The sequence below is a fragment of the Danio rerio genome, chromosome 8, assembly GCF_049306965.1.
Source record: "Danio rerio strain Tuebingen ecotype United States chromosome 8, GRCz12tu, whole genome shotgun sequence".
NCBI lineage: Eukaryota > Metazoa > Chordata > Actinopteri > Cypriniformes > Danionidae > Danio > Danio rerio.
In genome coordinates this window covers 41,039,074-41,058,667 of record NC_133183.1, presented here as the reverse complement: position 1 = coordinate 41,058,667, position 19,594 = coordinate 41,039,074, and positions in this window count along the sequence as shown.

The window sequence follows — 19,594 nt, the reverse complement described above, 5'->3', positions numbered from 1 at the left end:
ACCCCAGCAATTTACTCAGGGGTCCACCTCTCTCCCTGGACTTGCAGTATAGGTCCAGGGTGCCCCCTGGCCCTTCACCTAGGGGCCTCTGACCCCAGCAGGCTACCCACGGGTCCACCTCTCTCCTTGAACTTGCAGGTTAGGCCCCAGGGTGCCCCCTGGCCCTACACCTAGGGGCCTCTGACTACAGCAAGCTACCCAGGGGTCCATTTGTATCCCTGGACTTGCAGTATAGGCCCCAGGGTGTCTCCTGGCCCTCTACCTAGGGGCCTCTGACCCCATCAAGCTACCCAGGGGTCCACCTCTCTCCCTGGACTTGCAGTAGAGGCCCCAGGGTGCCCCCTGGCCTTATACCTAGGGGCCTCTGACCCCAGCAAGCTACCCAGGGGTCTACCTCTCTCCTTGGACTTGCAGTATAGAACCCAGGGTGCCCCATGGCCCTCCACCTAAGGGCCTGTGACCCCTGCAAGCTTCCCAGGGGTCCACTTCTCTCCCTGGACTTGCAGTAGAGGCCCCAGGGTGCCCCCTTGCCCTCCACCTAGGTGCCTCTGACCCCAGCAAGCCACCCAGGGGTCCACCTCTCTCCCTGGACTTGCAGTAGAGGCCCCTGGGTGCCCCCTGGCCTTCTACCTAGGGGCCTCTGACCCCAGCAAGCTACCCAGGGGTCTACCTCTTTCTTTGGACATAAAGTATAGGCCTTAGGGTGCCCCCTTGCCCTCTACCTAGTGGCCTCTGACCCCAGCAAGTTACCCAGGGGTCCACCTATCACCCTGGACTTGCAGTATAGGCCCTAGGGTGCTCCCTGGAACTCCACCTAGGGGCCTAAGACCCCTGCAAGCTACCCAGGTGTCCACCTCTCTCCCCGAACTTGCAGTGGAGGCCCTGGGGTGCTCCCATGCCCTACACCTACTGGCCTCTGACCCCAGCAAGCTACCCAGGGGTCCACTTGTATCCCTGGACTTGCAGTATAGGCCCAAGGGTGAGCCCTGGCCCTCCACATAGGGGCCCCTGACCCCAGCAAGCTACCCAGGGGTCCACCTGTCTCCCTGGACTTGCAGTAGAGATCCCAGGGTGCCCGCTGTCCCTCCACCTAGGGGCCTCTGACCCCAGCAAGTTACCCAGGGGTCCACCTCTCTCCCTGGACTTGCAGTATAGTCCCTAGGGTGCCCCCTGGAGCTCCACCTAGGGGCCTAAGACCCCTGCAAGCTACCCAGGTGTCCACCTCTCTCCCTGGACTTGCAATGGAGGCCCCAGGGTGCTCCCTTGCCCTCCACCTAGGGGCCTCTGACCCCAGCAAGCTACCCAGGGGTCCACCTCTCTCCCTGGACTTGCAGTTTAGGCCCCAGGGTGCCCCTTGGCCCTCCACCTAGGGGCCTCTGACCCCAGCAAGCTACCCAGGGGTCTACCTGTCTCCCTGGACTTGCAGTAGAGAGCCCAGGGTGCCCCCTGTCCCTCCACCTAGGGGCCTCTGACCCCAGCAATCTACCCAGGGGTCTACCTCTTTCCCTGGACTTGCAGTAGAGGCCCCAGGGTGCCCCCTTGCCCTCCACCTAGGGGCCCCTGACCCCAGCAAGCCACCCAGGGGTTCACCTCTCTCCCTGGACTTGCAGTAGAGGCCCCAGGGTGCCCCCTGGCCTTCTACCTAGGGGCCTCTGACCCCAGCAAGCTACCCAGGGGTCTACCTCTTTCCCTGGACATAAAGTATAGGCCTTAGGGTGCCCCCTGGCCCTCCACCTAGTGGCGTCTGACGCCAGCATGCTACCCAGGGGTCCACCTCTTTCCCTGGACTTGTAGTACAAGCCCCAGGATGAGCCCTGGCCCTCCGCATAGGGGCCCCTGACCCCAGCAAGCTACCCAGGGGTCCAACTATCTCCCTGGACTTGCAGTAGAGAGCCCATGGTGCCCCCTGTCCCTCCACCTAGGGGCCTCTGACCCCAGCAAGTTACCCAGGGGTCCACCTCTCTCCCTGGACTTGCAGGATAGGCCCCAGGGTGCCCCCTGGCCCTACACCTAGGGGCCTCTGACCCCAGCAAGCTACCCAGTGGTCCACCTCTCACCCTGGACTTGCAGTATAGGCCATAGGGTTCCCCCTGGAGCTCCACCTAGGGGCCTAAGACCCCTACAAGCTACCCAGGTGTCCACCTCTCTCCCTGGACTTGCAATGGAGGCCCCAGGGTGCTCCCTTGCCATCCACCTAGGGGCCTCTGACCCCAGCAAGCTTCCCAGGGGTCCACCTCTCTCCCTCGACTTGCAGTATAGGCCCAATGGTGCCCCCTGGAGCACCACCTAGGGGCCTAAGACCCCAGCAAGCTACCCTGTGGTCCACCTCTCACCCTGGACTTGCAGTATAGGCCTTAGGGTGCCCCCTGGAGCTTCACCTAGGGGCCTCTGACCCTAGCAAGCTACCCAGGGGTCCACCTCTCTCCCTGGACTTGCAGTATAGGCCCCAGGGTGCCCCTTGGCCTTCCACCTAGGGGCCTCTGACCCCAGCAAGCTACCCAGGGGTCCACCTGTCTCCCTTGACTTGCAGTGGAGAGCCCAGGGTGCCCCCTGTCCCTCCACCTAGGGGCCTCTGACCCCAGCAAGCCACCCAGGGGTCAACCTCTCTCCCTGGACTTGCAGTAGAAGCCCCAGGGTTCCCCCTTGCCTTCTACCTAAGTGCCTCTGATCCCAGCAAGCTACCCAGGGTTCTACGTCTCACCCTGGACTTGCAGTATAGGCCCTAGGGTGCCCCCTGGAGCTCCATCTAGGGGCCTAAGACCCCAGCAAGCTACCCAGGGGTCCACCTCTCTCCCTGGACTTGCAGTAGAGGCCCCAGGGTGCCCCCTGGCCCTCCACCTAGGGGCCTCTGACCCAGCATGCTACCCAGGGGTCCACCTCTCTTCTTGGACTTGCAGTAGAGGCCCCAGGGTGCCCCCTTGCCCTCCACCTAGGGGCCTCTGACCCCAGCAAGCCACCCAGGGGTCCACCTCTCTCCCTGGACTTGCAGTAGAGGCCTCAGTGTGCCCCCTGGCCTTCTACCTTGGGGCCTCTGACCCCAGCAAGCTACCCAGTGGTCTACCTCTCTCCCTGGACTTGCAGTATAGGCCCCAGTGTGCCCCATGGCCCTCCACCTAAGGGCCTCTGACCCCTGCAAGCTACCCAGGGGTCCACCTCTCTCCCTGGACTTGCAGTAGAGGCCCCAGGGTGACCCCTTGCCCTCCACCTAGTTGCCTCTGACCCCATCAAGCCACCCAGGGGTCCACCTCTCTCCCTGGACTTGAAGTAGAGGCCCCAGGGTGCCCCCTGGCCTTCTACCTAAGGGCCTCTGACCCCAGCAAGCTACCCAGGGGTCTACCTCTTTCCCTGGACATAAAGATCAGGTATTAGGGTGCCCCCTGGCACTCCACCTAGTGGCCTCTGACCCCAGCATGCTACCCAGGAGTCCACCTGTCTCCCTGGACTTGCAGTAGAGAGCCCAGGGTGCCCCCTGTCCCTCCATCTAGGGGCCTCTGACCCCAGCAAGTTACCCAGGGGTCCACCTTTCTCCCTGGACTTGCAGTATAGGCCCCAGGGTGCCCCTTGACCCTCCACCTAGGGGCCTCTGACCCCAGCAAGCCACCCAGGGGTCCATCTTTCTCCCTGGACTTGCAGGAAAGGGGCCCAGGGTGCCCCCTGGCCTTCTACCTAGGAGACTCTGACCCCAGCAAACTACCCAGGGGTCCACCTCTCTCCCTGGACTTGCAGCATAGGCCCCAGTGTGAGCCCTGGCCCTCTACTTAGAGGCCTCTGACCCCAGCAAGCTACCCAGGGGTCCACCTGTCTCCCTGGACTTGCAGTAGAGAGCCCAGGGTGTCCCCTGTCCCTCCACCTAGGGGCCTCTGACCCCAGCAAGCTACCCAATGGTCCACTTGTATCCCTGGACTTGCAGTATAGTCCCTAGGGTGCCCCCTGGCCTTCTACCTAGGGTTCCCTGACCCCATCAAGCTACCAAGCGGTCCACCTCTCTCCCTGGACTTGCAGTAGAGGCCCCAGGGTGCCCCCTCACCCTCCACCTAGGGGCCTCTGACCCCAGCAAGCTACCCAGGGGTCCACCTCTCTCCCTGGACTTGCAGTAGAGGCCCCAGGGTGCCCCCTGGCCCTCCACCTGTGGGCCTCTGACCCCAGCATGCTACCCAGGGGTCCACCTCTCTCCCTGGACTTGCAGTAGAGGCCCCAGGTTGCCCCCTGGCCCTCCACCTAGGGGCCTCTGACCCCAGCAAGTTACTCAGGGGTCCACCTCTCTCCCTGGACTTGCAGTATAGGCCCTAGGGTGCCCCCTGGCCCTCCACCTAGGGGCCTCTGACCCCAGCAAGCTACCCAGGGGTCCACCTCTCTCCCTGGACTTGGAGTAGAAGCCCCAGGGTGCCCCCTTGCCCCCCACCTAGGGGCCTCTCACCCCTACAAGCTACCAAGGGATCCACATCTCTCCCTGGACTTGCAGTAGAGGCCCCAGGGTGCCTCCTGGCCCTCCACCTGTGGGCCTCTGACCCCAGCATGCTACCCAGGGGTCCACCTCTCTCCCTGGACTTGCAGTAGAGGCCCCAGGGTGCCCCCTTGCCCTCCACCTAGGGGCCTCTGACCCCTGCAAGTTACCCAGGGCTCCAAAACTCTCCCTGGACTTGCAATTAGGCCCCAGGTTGCCCCCTGGCCCTCCACCTAGGGGCCTTTGACCCCAGCAAGTTACTCAGGGGTCCACCTCTATCCCTGGACTTGCAGTATAGGCCCTAGGGTGTCCCCTGGCCCTCCACCTAGGGGCCTCTGACCCCAGCAGGCTACCCTTGGGTCCACCTCTCTCCCTGGACTTGCAGGAAAGGCCCCAGGGTGCCCCCTGGCCCTACACCTAGGGGCCTCTGACCCCAGCAAGCTACCCAGGGGTCCACCTCTCTCCCTGGACTTGCAGTATAGGCCCCAGGGTGCCCCCTGGCCCTCTACCTAGGGGCCTCTGACCCCATCAAGCTACCTAGGGGTCCACCTCTTTCCCTGAACTTGCAGTATAGGCCCCAGGGTGCCCCATGGCCCTCCACCCAAGGGCCTCACCCCTGCAAGCTACACAGGGGTCCACCTCTCTCCCTGTACCTGCAGTAGAGGCTCCAGGGTGCCCACATGCCCTCCACCTAGGGGCCTCAGACCCCAGCAAACCACCCTGGGGTCTACCTCTTTCCTAGACTTAAATTACAGGCCTTAGGGTGCCTACAGGCCCTCCACCTAGGGGCCTCTGACCTCTGCAAGCTACCCAGGGGTCCACCTTTCTCATTGGACTTGCAATAGAGGCCCCAGGGTGCCCCCTGGTCCTCCACCTAGGGGCCTCTGACCCCAGCAATTTACTCAGGGGTCCACCTCTCTCCCTGGACTTGCAGTATAGGTCCAGGGTGCCCCCTGGCCCTTCACCTAGGGGCCTCTGACCCCAGCAGGCTACCCACGGGTCCACCTCTCTCCTTGAACTTGCAGGTTAGGCCCCAGGGTGCCCCCTGGCCCTACACCTAGGGGCCTCTGACTACAGCAAGCTACCCAGGGGTCCATTTGTATCCCTGGACTTGCAGTATAGGCCCCTGGGTGTCTCCTGGCCCTCTACCTAGGGGCCTCTGACCCCATCAAGCTACCCAGGGGTCCACCTCTCTCCCTGGACTTGCAGTAGAGGCCCCAGGGTTCCCCCTGGCCTTATACCTAGGGGCCTCTGACCCCAGCAAGCTACCCAGGGGTCTACCTCTCTCCTTGGACTTGCAGTATAGAACCCAGGGTGCCCCATGGCCCTCCACCTAAGGGCCTGTGACCCCTGCAAGCTTCCCAGGGGTCCACTTCTCTCCCTGGACTTGCAGTAGAGGCCCCAGGGTGCCCCCTTGCCCTCCACCTAGGTGCCTCTGACCCCAGCAAGCCACCCAGGGGTCCACCTCTCTCCCTGGACTTGCAGTAGAGGCCCCTGGGTGCCCCCTGGCCTTCTACCTAAGGGCCTCTGACCCCAGCAAGCTACCCAGGGGTCTACCTCTTGCTTTGGACATAAAGTATAGGCCTTAGGGTGCCCCCTTGCCCTCTACCTAGTGGCCTCTGACCCCAGCAAGTTACCCAGGGGTCCACCTATCACCCTGGACTTGCAGTATAGGCCCTAGGGTGCTCCCTGGAGCTCCACCTAGGGGCCTAAGTCCCCTGCAAGCTACCCAGGTGTCCACCTCTCTCCCCGAACTTGCAGTGGAGGCCCTGGGGTGCTCCCATGCCCTACACCTACTGGCCTCTGACCCCAGCAAGCTACCCAGGGGTCCACTTGTATCCCTGGACTTGCAGTATAGGCCCAAGGGTGAGCCCTGGCCCTCCACATAGGGGCCCCTGACCCCAGCAAGCTACCCAGGGGTCCACCTGTCTCCCTGGACTTGCAGTAGAGATCCCAGGGTGCCCGCTGTCCCTCCACCTAGGGGCCTCTGACCCCAGCAAGTTACCCAGGGGTCCACCTCTCTCCCTGGACTTGCAGTATAGTCCCTAGGGTGCCCCCTGGAGCTCCACCTAGGGGCCTAAGACCCCTGCAAGCTACCCAGGTGTCCACCTCTCTCCCTGGACTTGCAATGGAGGCCCCAGGGTGCTCCCTTGCCCTCCACCTAGGGGCCTCTGACCCCAGCAAGCTACCCAGGGGTCCACCTCTCTCCCTGGACTTGCAGTTTAGGCCCCAGGGTGCCCCTTGGCCCTCCACCTAGGGGCCTCTGACCCCAGCAAGCTACCCAGGGGTCTACCTGTCTCCCTGGACTTGCAGTAGAGAGCCCAGGGTGCCCCCTGTCCCTCCACCTAGGGGCCTCTGACCCCAGCAATCTACCCAGGGGTCTACCTCTTTCCCTGGACTTGCAGTAGAGGCCCCAGGGTGCCCCCTTGCCCTCCACCTAGGGGCCCCTGACCCCAGCAAGCCACCCAGGGGTTCACCTCTCTCCCTGGACTTGCAGTAGAGGCCCCAGGGTGCCCCCTGGCCTTCTACCTAGGGGCCTCTGACCCCAGCAAGCTACCCAGGGGTCTACCTCTTTCCCTGGACATAAAGTATAGGCCTTAGGGTGCCCCCTGGCCCTCCACCTAGTGTCGTCTGACGCCAGCATGCTACCCAGGGGTCCACCTCTCTCCCTGGACTTGCAGTACAAGCCCCAGGATGAGCCCTGGCCCTCCGCATAGGGGCCCCTGACCCCAGCAAGCTACCCAGGAGTCCAACTATCTCCCTGGACTTGCAATAGAGAGCCCATGGTGCCCCCTGTCCCTCCACCTAGGGGCCTCTGACCCCAGCAAGTTACCCAGGGGTCCACCTCTCTCCCTGGACTTGCAGGATAGGCCCCAGGGTGCCCCCTGGCCCTACACCTAGGGGCCTCTGACCCCAGCAAGCTACCCAGTGGTCCACCTCTTACCCTGGACTTGCAGTATAGGCCTTAGGGTTCCCCCTGGAGCTCCACCTAGAGGCCTCTGACCCCAGCAAGCCACCCAGGGGTCCACCTCTCTCCCTGGACTTGCAGTAGAGGCCCCAGGGTGCGCCCTGGCCCTCTACCTAGGGGCTTCTGACCCCAGCAAGCTACCCAGGGGTCTACCTCTCTCCCTGGACTTGCAGTGTAGGCCCCAGGGTGCCCCATGGCCCTCCACCTAAGGGCCTCTGACCCCTGCAAGCTACCCAGGGGTCCACCTCTCTCCCTGGACTTGCAGTTGAGGCCCCAGTGTGCCCCCTTGCCCTCCACATAGGGGCCTCTGACCCCAGCAAGACACCCAGGGGTTCGCCTCTCTCCCTGGACTTGCAAGAGAGGCCCCAGGGTACCCCCTGGCTTTCTACCTAGGGGCCTCTGACCCCAGCAAGCTACCCAGGGGTCTACCTCTTTCGCTGGACATAAAGTATAGGCCTTAGGGTGCCCCATGGCCCTCCACCTAGTGGCCTCTGACCCCAGCATGCTACCCAGGGGTCCACCTCTTTCCCTGGACTTGCAAGAGAGGCCCCAGGGTGCCTCCTGGCCCTCCACCTAGGGGCCTCTGACCCCTGCAAGTTACCCAGGGCTCCACAACTCTCCCTGGACTTGCAGTAGAGGCCCCAGGGTGCCCCCTGGCCCTCCACCTAGGGGACTCTGACCTCAGCAAGTTACTCAGGGGTCCACCTATCTCCCTGGACTTGCAGTATAGGCCCTGGGGTGCCCCCTGGCCCTCCACCTAGGGGCCACTGACCCCAGCAGGCTACCCACGGGTCCACCTCTCTCCTTGGACTTGCAGGATAGGCCCCAGGGTGCCCCCTGGCCTTCTACCTAGGGGCATCTGACCCCAGCAAGCTACCCAGGGGTCTACCTCTTTCCCTGGACATAAAGTATAGGCCTAGGGGTGCCCCCTTGCCCTCCACCTAGGGGACTCTGACCTTAGCAAGTTACTCAGTGGTCCACCTCTCTCCCTGGACTTGCAGTATAGGCCCTGGGGTGCCCCCTGGCCCTCTACCTAGGGGCCTATGACCCCATCAAGCTACCAAGGTGTCCACCTCTCTCCCTGGACTTGCAGTAGAGGCCCCAGGGTGCCTCTGGCCTTCTACCTAAGGGCCTCTGACCCCAGCAAGCTACCCAGCGGTCTACCTCTCTCCCTGGACTTGCGGTATAGGCCCCAGGGTGCCCCATGGCCCTCCACCTAAGGGCCTCTGACCCCTGCAAGCAACCCAGGGGTCCACCTCTCTCCCTGGACTTGCAATATAGGCCCAATGGTGCCCCCTGGAGCACCACCTAGGGGCCTAAGACCCCTACAAGCTACCCAGGTGTCCACCTCTCTCCCTGGACTTGCAATGGAGGCCCCAGGGTGCTCCCTTGCCATCCACCTAGGGACCTCTGACCCCAGCAAGCTTCCCAGGGGTCCACCTCTCTCCCTCGACTTGCAGTATAGGCCCAATGGTGCCCCCTGGAGCACCACCTAGGGGCCTAAGACCCCAGCAAGCTACCCTGTGGTCCACCTCTCACCCTGGACTTGCAGTATAGGCCTTAGGGTGCCCCCTGGAGCTTCACCTAGGGGCCTCTGACCCCAGCAAGCTACCCAGGGGTCCACCTCTCTCCCTGGACTTGCAGTATAGGCCCCAGGGTGCCCTTTGGCCTTCCACCTAGGGGCCTCTGACCCCAGCAAGCTACCCAGGGGTCCACCTGTCTCCCTTGACTTGCAGTGGAGAGCCCAGGGTGCCCCCTGTCCCTCCACCTAGGGGCCTCTGACCCCAGCAAGCCACCCAGGGGTCAACCTCTCTCCCTGGACTTGCAGTAGAAGCCCCAGGGTTCCCCTTTGCCTTCTACCTAAGTGCCTCTGATCCCAGCAAGCTACCCAGGGTTATACGTCTCAACCTGGACTTGCAGTATAGGCCCTAGGGTGCCCTCTGGAGCTCCATCTAGGGGCCTAAGACCCCAGCAAGCTACCCAGGGGTCCACCTCTCTCCCTGGACTTGCAGTATAGGCCCCAGGGTGCCCCCTGGCCCTCCACCTAGGGGCCTCTGACCCCAGCATGCTACCCAGGGGTCCACCTCTCTTCTTGGACTTGCAGTAGAGGCCCCAGGGTGCCCCCTTGCCCTCCACCTAGGGGCCTCTGACCCCAGCAAGCCACCCAGGGGTCCACCTCTCTCCCTGGACTTGCAGTAGAGGCCTCAGTGTGCCCCCTGGCCTTCTACCTTGGGGCCTCTGACCCCAGCAAGCTACCCAGTGGTCTACCTCTCTCCCTGGACTTGCAGTATAGGCCCCAGTGTGCCCCATGGCCCTCCACCTAAGGGCCTCTGACCCCTGCAAGCTACCCAGGGGTCCACCTCTCTCCCTGGACTTGCAGTAGAGGCCCCAGGGTGACCCCTTGCCCTCCACCTAGTTGCCTCTGACCCCATCAAGCCACCCAGGGGTCCACCTCTCTCCCTGGACTTGAAGTAGAGGCCCCAGGGTGCCCCCTGGCCTTCTACCTAAGGTCCTCTGACCCCAGCAAGCTACCCAGGGGTCTACCTCTTTCCCTGGACATAAAGAATAGTTATTAGGGTGCCCCCTGGCACTCCACCTAGTGGCCTCTGACCCCAGCATGCTACCCAGGGGTCCACCTGTCTCCCTGGACTTGCAGTAGAGAGCCCAGGGTGCCCCCTGTCCCTCCATCTAGGGGCCTCTGACCCCAGCAAGTTACCCAGGGGTCCACCTTTCTCCCTGGACTTGCAGTATAGGCCCCATGGTGCCCCTTGACCCTCCACCTAGGGGCCTCTGACCCCAGCAAGCCACCCAGGGGTCCATCTTTCTCCCTGGACTTGCAGGAAAGGGGCCCAGGGTGCCCCCTGGCCTTCTACCTAGGGGACTCTGACCCCAGCAAACTACCCAGGGGTCCACCTCTCTCCCTGTACCTGCAGTAGAGGCTCCAGGGTGCCCACATGCCCTCCACCTAGGGGCCTCTGACCCCAGCAAACCACCCTGGGGTCTACCTCTTTCCTAGACTTAAATTATAGGCCTTAGGGTGCCCACAGGCCCTCCACCTAGGGGCCTCTGACCTCTGCAAGCTACCCAGGGGTCCACCTTTCTCATTGGACTTGCAATAGAGGCCCCAGGGTGCCCCCTGGCCCTCCACCTAGGGGCCTCTGACCCCAGCAATTTACTCAGGGGTCCACCTCTCTCCCTGGACTTGCAGTATAGGTCCAGGGTGCCCCCTGGCCCTTCACCTAGGGGCCTCTGACCCCAGCAGGCTACCCACGGGTCCACCTCTCTCCTTGAACTTGCAGGTTAGGCCCCAGGGTGCCCCCTGGCCCTACACCTAGGGGCCTCTGACTACAGCAAGCTACCCAGGGGTCCATTTGTATCCCTGGACTTGCAGTATAGGCCCCAGGGTGTCTCCTGGCCCTCTACCTAGGGGCCTCTGACCCCATCAAGCTACCCAGGGGTCCACCTCTCTCCCTGGACTTGCAGTAGAGGCCCCAGGGTGCCCCCTGGCCTTATACCTAGGGGCCTCTGACCCCAGCAAGCTACCCAGGGGTCTACCTCTCTCCTTGGACTTGCAGTATAGAACCCAGGGTGCCCCATGGCCCTCCACCTAAGGGCCTGTGACCCCTGCAAGCTTCCCAGGGGTCCACTTCTCTCCCTGGACTTGCAGTAGAGGCCCCAGGGTGCCCCCTTGCCCTCCACCTAGGTGCCTCTGACCCCAGCAAGCCACCCAGGGGTCCACCTCTCTCCCTGGACTTGCAGTAGAGGCCCCTGGGTGCCCCCTGGCCTTCTACCTAGGGGCCTCTGACCCCAGCAAGCTACCCAGGGGTCTACCTCTTTCTTTGGACATAAAGTATAGGCCTTAGGGTGCCCCCTTGCCCTCTACCTAGTGGCCTCTGACCCCAGCAAGTTACCCAGGGGTCCACCTATCACCCTGGACTTGCAGTATAGGCCCTAGGGTGCTCCCTGGAACTCCACCTAGGGGCCTAAGACCCCTGCAAGCTACCCAGGTGTCCACCTCTCTCCCCGAACTTGCAGTGGAGGCCCTGGGGTGCTCCCATGCCCTACACCTACTGGCCTCTGACCCCAGCAAGCTACCCAGGGGTCCACTTGTATCCCTGGACTTGCAGTATAGGCCCAAGGGTGAGCCCTGGCCCTCCACATAGGGGCCCCTGACCCCAGCAAGCTACCCAGGGGTCCACCTGTCTCCCTGGACTTGCAGTAGAGATCCCAGGGTGCCCGCTGTCCCTCCACCTAGGGGCCTCTGACCCCAGCAAGTTACCCAGGGGTCCACCTCTCTCCCTGGACTTGCAGTATAGTCCCTAGGGTGCCCCCTGGAGCTCCACCTAGGGGCCTAAGACCCCTGCAAGCTACCCAGGTGTCCACCTCTCTCCCTGGACTTGCAATGGAGGCCCCAGGGTGCTCCCTTGCCCTCCACCTAGGGGCCTCTGACCCCAGCAAGCTACCCAGGGGTCCACCTCTCTCCCTGGACTTGCAGTTTAGGCCCCAGGGTGCCCCTTGGCCCTCCACCTAGGGGCCTCTGACCCCAGCAAGCTACCCAGGGGTCTACCTGTCTCCCTGGACTTGCAGTAGAGAGCCCAGGGTGCCCCCTGTCCCTCCACCTAGGGGCCTCTGACCCCAGCAATCTACCCAGGGGTCTACCTCTTTCCCTGGACTTGCAGTAGAGGCCCCAGGGTGCCCCCTTGCCCTCCACCTAGGGGCCCCTGACCCCAGCAAGCCACCCAGGGGTTCACCTCTCTCCCTGGACTTGCAGTAGAGGCCCCAGGGTGCCCCCTGGCCTTCTACCTAGGGGCCTCTGACCCCAGCAAGCTACCCAGGGGTCTACCTCTTTCCCTGGACATAAAGTATAGGCCTTAGGGTGCCCCCTGGCCCTCCACCTAGTGGCGTCTGACGCCAGCATGCTACCCAGGGGTCCACCTCTTTCCCTGGACTTGTAGTACAAGCCCCAGGATGAGCCCTGGCCCTCCGCATAGGGGCCCCTGACCCCAGCAAGCTACCCAGGGGTCCAACTATCTCCCTGGACTTGCAGTAGAGAGCCCATGGTGCCCCCTGTCCCTCCACCTAGGGGCCTCTGACCCCAGCAAGTTACCCAGGGGTCCACCTCTCTCCCTGGACTTGCAGGATAGGCCCCAGGGTGCCCCCTGGCCCTACACCTAGGGGCCTCTGACCCCAGCAAGCTACCCAGTGGTCCACCTCTCACCCTGGACTTGCAGTATAGGCCATAGGGTTCCCCCTGGAGCTCCACCTAGGGGCCTAAGACCCCTACAAGCTACCCAGGTGTCCACCTCTCTCCCTGGACTTGCAATGGAGGCCCCAGGGTGCTCCCTTGCCATCCACCTAGGGGCCTCTGACCCCAGCAAGCTTCCCAGGGGTCCACCTCTCTCCCTCGACTTGCAGTATAGGCCCAATGGTGCCCCCTGGAGCACCACCTAGGGGCCTAAGACCCCAGCAAGCTACCCTGTGGTCCACCTCTCACCCTGGACTTGCAGTATAGGCCTTAGGGTGCCCCCTGGAGCTTCACCTAGGGGCCTCTGACCCTAGCAAGCTACCCAGGGGTCCACCTCTCTCCCTGGACTTGCAGTATAGGCCCCAGGGTGCCCCTTGGCCTTCCACCTAGGGGCCTCTGACCCCAGCAAGCTACCCAGGGGTCCACCTGTCTCCCTTGACTTGCAGTGGAGAGCCCAGGGTGCCCCCTGTCCCTCCACCTAGGGGCCTCTGACCCCAGCAAGCCACCCAGGGGTCAACCTCTCTCCCTGGACTTGCAGTAGAAGCCCCAGGGTTCCCCCTTGCCTTCTACCTAAGTGCCTCTGATCCCAGCAAGCTACCCAGGGTTCTACGTCTCACCCTGGACTTGCAGTATAGGCCCTAGGGTGCCCCCTGGAGCTCCATCTAGGGGCCTAAGACCCCAGCAAGCTACCCAGGGGTCCACCTCTCTCCCTGGACTTGCAGTAGAGGCCCCAGGGTGCCCCCTGGCCCTCCACCTAGGGGCCTCTGACCCAGCATGCTACCCAGGGGTCCACCTCTCTTCTTGGACTTGCAGTAGAGGCCCCAGGGTGCCCCCTTGCCCTCCACCTAGGGGCCTCTGACCCCAGCAAGCCACCCAGGGGTCCACCTCTCTCCCTGGACTTGCAGTAGAGGCCTCAGTGTGCCCCCTGGCCTTCTACCTTGGGGCCTCTGACCCCAGCAAGCTACCCAGTGGTCTACCTCTCTCCCTGGACTTGCAGTATAGGCCCCAGTGTGCCCCATGGCCCTCCACCTAAGGGCCTCTGACCCCTGCAAGCTACCCAGGGGTCCACCTCTCTCCCTGGACTTGCAGTAGAGGCCCCAGGGTGACCCCTTGCCCTCCACCTAGTTGCCTCTGACCCCATCAAGCCACCCAGGGGTCCACCTCTCTCCCTGGACTTGAAGTAGAGGCCCCAGGGTGCCCCCTGGCCTTCTACCTAAGGGCCTCTGACCCCAGCAAGCTACCCAGGGGTCTACCTCTTTCCCTGGACATAAAGAATAGGTATTAGGGTGCCCCCTGGCACTCCACCTAGTGGCCTCTGACCCCAGCATGCTACCCAGGAGTCCACCTGTCTCCCTGGACTTGCAGTAGAGAGCCCAGGGTGCCCCCTGTCCCTCCATCTAGGGGCCTCTGACCCCAGCAAGTTACCCAGGGGTCCACCTTTCTCCCTGGACTTGCAGTATAGGCCCCAGGGTGCCCCTTGACCCTCCACCTAGGGGCCTCTGACCCCAGCAAGCCACCCAGGGGTCCATCTTTCTCCCTGGACTTGCAGGAAAGGGGCCCAGGGTGCCCCCTGGCCTTCTACCTAGGAGACTCTGACCCCAGCAAACTACCCAGGGGTCCACCTCTCTCCCTGGACTTGCAGCATAGGCCCCAGTGTGAGCCCTGGCCCTCTACTTAGAGGCCTCTGACCCCAGCAAGCTACCCAGGGGTCCACCTGTCTCCCTGGACTTGCAGTAGAGAGCCCAGGGTGTCCCCTGTCCCTCCACCTAGGGGCCTCTGACCCCAGCAAGCTACCCAATGGTCCACTTGTATCCCTGGACTTGCAGTATAGTCCCTAGGGTGCCCCCTGGCCTTCTACCTAGGGTTCCCTGACCCCATCAAGCTACCAAGCGGTCCACCTCTCTCCCTGGACTTGCAGTAGAGGCCCCAGGGTGCCCCCTCACCCTCCACCTAGGGGCCTCTGACCCCAGCAAGCTACCCAGGGGTCCACCTCTCTCCCTGGACTTGCAGTAGAGGCCCCAGGGTGCCCCCTGGCCCTCCACCTGTGGGCCTCTGACCCCAGCATGCTACCCAGGGGTCCACCTCTCTCCCTGGACTTGCAGTAGAGGCCCCAGGTTGCCCCCTGGCCCTCCACCTAGGGGCCTCTGACCCCAGCAAGTTACTCAGGGGTCCACCTCTCTCCCTGGACTTGCAGTATAGGCCCTAGGGTGCCCCCTGGCCCTCCACCTAGGGGCCTCTGACCCCAGCAAGCTACCCAGGGGTCCACCTCTCTCCCTGGACTTGGAGTAGAAGCCCCAGGGTGCCCCCTTGCCCCCCACCTAGGGGCCTCTCACCCCTACAAGCTACCAAGGGATCCACATCTCTCCCTGGACTTGCAGTAGAGGCCCCAGGGTGCCTCCTGGCCCTCCACCTGTGGGCCTCTGACCCCAGCATGCTACCCAGGGGTCCACCTCTCTCCCTGGACTTGCAGTAGAGGCCCCAGGGTGCCCCCTTGCCCTCCACCTAGGGGCCTCTGACCCCTGCAAGTTACCCAGGGCTCCAAAACTCTCCCTGGACTTGCAATTAGGCCCCAGGTTGCCCCCTGGCCCTCCACCTAGGGGCCTTTGACCCCAGCAAGTTACTCAGGGGTCCACCTCTATCCCTGGACTTGCAGTATAGGCCCTAGGGTGTCCCCTGGCCCTCCACCTAGGGGCCTCTGACCCCAGCAGGCTACCCTTGGGTCCACCTCTCTCCCTGGACTTGCAGGAAAGGCCCCAGGGTGCCCCCTGGCCCTACACCTAGGGGCCTCTGACCCCAGCAAGCTACCCAGGGGTCCACCTCTCTCCCTGGACTTGCAGTATAGGCCCCAGGGTGCCCCCTGGCCCTCTACCTAGGGGCCTCTGACCCCATCAAGCTACCTAGGGGTCCACCTCTTTCCCTGAACTTGCAGTATAGGCCCCAGGGTGCCCCATGGCCCTCCACCCAAGGGCCTCACCCCTGCAAGCTACACAGGGGTCCACCTCTCTCCCTGTACCTGCAGTAGAGGCTCCAGGGTGCCCACATGCCCTCCACCTAGGGGCCTCAGACCCCAGCAAACCACCCTGGGGTCTACCTCTTTCCTAGACTTAAATTACAGGCCTTAGGGTGCCTACAGGCCCTCCACCTAGGGGCCTCTGACCTCTGCAAGCTACCCAGGGGTCCACCTTTCTCATTGGACTTGCAATAGAGGCCCCAGGGTGCCCCCTGGTCCTCCACCTAGGGGCCTCTGACCCCAGCAATTTACTCAGGGGTCCACCTCTCTCCCTGGACTTGCAGTATAGGTCCAGGGTGCCCCCTGGCCCTTCACCTAGGGGCCTCTGACCCCAGCAGGCTACCCACGGGTCCACCTCTCTCCTTGAACTTGCAGGTTAGGCCCCAGGGTGCCCCCTGGCCCTACACCTAGGGGCCTCTGACTACAGCAAGCTACCCAGGGGTCCATTTGTATCCCTGGACTTGCAGTATAGGCCCCTGGGTGTCTCCTGGCCCTCTACCTAGGGGCCTCTGACCCCATCAAGCTACCCAGGGGTCCACCTCTCTCCCTGGACTTGCAGTAGAGGCCCCAGGGTTCCCCCTGGCCTTATACCTAGGGGCCTCTGACCCCAGCAAGCTACCCAGGGGTCTACCTCTCTCCTTGGACTTGCAGTATAGAACCCAGGGTGCCCCATGGCCCTCCACCTAAGGGCCTGTGACCCCTGCAAGCTTCCCAGGGGTCCACTTCTCTCCCTGGACTTGCAGTAGAGGCCCCAGGGTGCCCCCTTGCCCTCCACCTAGGTGCCTCTGACCCCAGCAAGCCACCCAGGGGTCCACCTCTCTCCCTGGACTTGCAGTAGAGGCCCCTGGGTGCCCCCTGGCCTTCTACCTAAGGGCCTCTGACCCCAGCAAGCTACCCAGGGGTCTACCTCTTGCTTTGGACATAAAGTATAGGCCTTAGGGTGCCCCCTTGCCCTCTACCTAGTGGCCTCTGACCCCAGCAAGTTACCCAGGGGTCCACCTATCACCCTGGACTTGCAGTATAGGCCCTAGGGTGCTCCCTGGAGCTCCACCTAGGGGCCTAAGTCCCCTGCAAGCTACCCAGGTGTCCACCTCTCTCCCCGAACTTGCAGTGGAGGCCCTGGGGTGCTCCCATGCCCTACACCTACTGGCCTCTGACCCCAGCAAGCTACCCAGGGGTCCACTTGTATCCCTGGACTTGCAGTATAGGCCCAAGGGTGAGCCCTGGCCCTCCACATAGGGGCCCCTGACCCCAGCAAGCTACCCAGGGGTCCACCTGTCTCCCTGGACTTGCAGTAGAGATCCCAGGGTGCCCGCTGTCCCTCCACCTAGGGGCCTCTGACCCCAGCAAGTTACCCAGGGGTCCACCTCTCTCCCTGGACTTGCAGTATAGTCCCTAGGGTGCCCCCTGGAGCTCCACCTAGGGGCCTAAGACCCCTGCAAGCTACCCAGGTGTCCACCTCTCTCCCTGGACTTGCAATGGAGGCCCCAGGGTGCTCCCTTGCCCTCCACCTAGGGGCCTCTGACCCCAGCAAGCTACCCAGGGGTCCACCTCTCTCCCTGGACTTGCAGTTTAGGCCCCAGGGTGCCCCTTGGCCCTCCACCTAGGGGCCTCTGACCCCAGCAAGCTACCCAGGGGTCTACCTGTCTCCCTGGACTTGCAGTAGAGAGCCCAGGGTGCCCCCTGTCCCTCCACCTAGGGGCCTCTGACCCCAGCAATCTACCCAGGGGTCTACCTCTTTCCCTGGACTTGCAGTAGAGGCCCCAGGGTGCCCCCTTGCCCTCCACCTAGGGGCCCCTGACCCCAGCAAGCCACCCAGGGGTTCACCTCTCTCCCTGGACTTGCAGTAGAGGCCCCAGGGTGCCCCCTGGCCTTCTACCTAGGGGCCTCTGACCCCAGCAAGCTACCCAGGGGTCTACCTCTTTCCCTGGACATAAAGTATAGGCCTTAGGGTGCCCCCTGGCCCTCCACCTAGTGTCGTCTGACGCCAGCATGCTACCCAGGGGTCCACCTCTCTCCCTGGACTTGCAGTACAAGCCCCAGGATGAGCCCTGGCCCTCCGCATAGGGGCCCCTGACCCCAGCAAGCTACCCAGGAGTCCAACTATCTCCCTGGACTTGCAATAGAGAGCCCATGGTGCCCCCTGTCCCTCCACCTAGGGGCCTCTGACCCCAGCAAGTTACCCAGGGGTCCACCTCTCTCCCTGGACTTGCAGGATAGGCCCCAGGGTGCCCCCTGGCCCTACACCTAGGGGCCTCTGACCCCAGCAAGCTACCCAGTGGTCCACCTCTTACCCTGGACTTGCAGTATAGGCCTTAGGGTTCCCCCTGGAGCTCCACCTAGAGGCCTCTGACCCCAGCAAGCCACCCAGGGGTCCACCTCTCTCCCTGGACTTGCAGTAGAGGCCCCAGGGTGCGCCCTGGCCCTCTACCTAGGGGCTTCTGACCCCAGCAAGCTACCCAGGGGTCTACCTCTCTCCCTGGACTTGCAGTGTAGGCCCCAGGGTGCCCCATGGCCCTCCACCTAAGGGCCTCTGACCCCTGCAAGCTACCCAGGGGTCCACCTCTCTCCCTGGACTTGCAGTTGAGGCCCCAGTGTGCCCCCTTGCCCTCCACATAGGGGCCTCTGACCCCAGCAAGACACCCAGGGGTTCGCCTCTCTCCCTGGACTTGCAAGAGAGGCCCCAGGGTACCCCCTGGCTTTCTACCTAGGGGCCTCTGACCCCAGCAAGCTACCCAGGGGTCTACCTCTTTCGCTGGACATAAAGTATAGGCCTTAGGGTGCCCCCTGGCCCTCCACCTAGTGGCCTCTGACCCCAGCATGCTACCCAGGGGTCCACCTCTTTCCCTGGACTTGCAAGAGAGGCCCCAGGGTGCCTCCTGGCCCTCCACCTAGGGGCCTCTGACCCCTGCAAGTTACCCAGGGCTCCACAACTCTCCCTGGACTTGCAGTAGAGGCCCCAGGGTGCCCCCTGGCCCTCCACCTAGGGGACTCTGACCTCAGCAAGTTACTCAGGGGTCCACCTATCTCCCTGGACTTGCAGTATAGGCCCTGGGGTGCCCCCTGGCCCTCCACCTAGGGGCCACTGACCCCAGCAGGCTACCCACGGGTCCACCTCTCTCCTTGGACTTGCAGGATAGGCCCCAGGGTGCCCCCTGGCCTTCTACCTAGGGGCATCTGACCCCAGCAAGCTACCCAGGGGTCTACCTCTTTCCCTGGACATAAAGTATAGGCCTAGGGGTGCCCCCTTGCCCTCCACCTAGGGGACTCTGACCTTAGCAAGTTACTCAGTGGTCCACCTCTCTCCCTGGACTTGCAGTATAGGCCCTGGGGTGCCCCCTGGCCCTCTACCTAGGGGCCTATGACCCCATCAAGCTACCAAGGTGTCCACCTCTCTCCCTGGACTTGCAGTAGAGGCCCCAGGGTGCCCCTGGCCTTCTACCTAAGGGCCTCTGACCCCAGCAAGCTACCCAGCGGTCTACCTCTCTCCCTGGACTTGCGGTATAGGCCCCAGGGTGCCCCATGGCCCTCCACCTAAGGGCCTCTGACCCCTGCAAGCAACCCAGGGGTCCACCTCTCTCCCTGGACTTGCAATATAGGCCCAATGGTGCCCCCTGGAGCACCACCTAGGGGCCTAAGACCCCAGCAAGCTACCCTGTGGTCCACCTCTCACCCTGGACTTGCAGTATAGGCCTTAGGGTGCCCCCTGGAGCTTCACCTAGGGGCCTCTGACCCTAGCAAGCTACCCAGGGGTCCACCTCTCTCCCTGGACTTGCAGTATAGGCCCCAGGGTGCCCCTTGGCCTTCCACCTAGGGGCCTCTGACCCCAGCAAGCTACCCAGGGGTCCACCTGTCTCCCTTGACTTGCAGTGGAGAGCCCAGGGTGCCCCCTGTCCCTCCACCTAGGGGCCTCTGACCCCAGCAAGC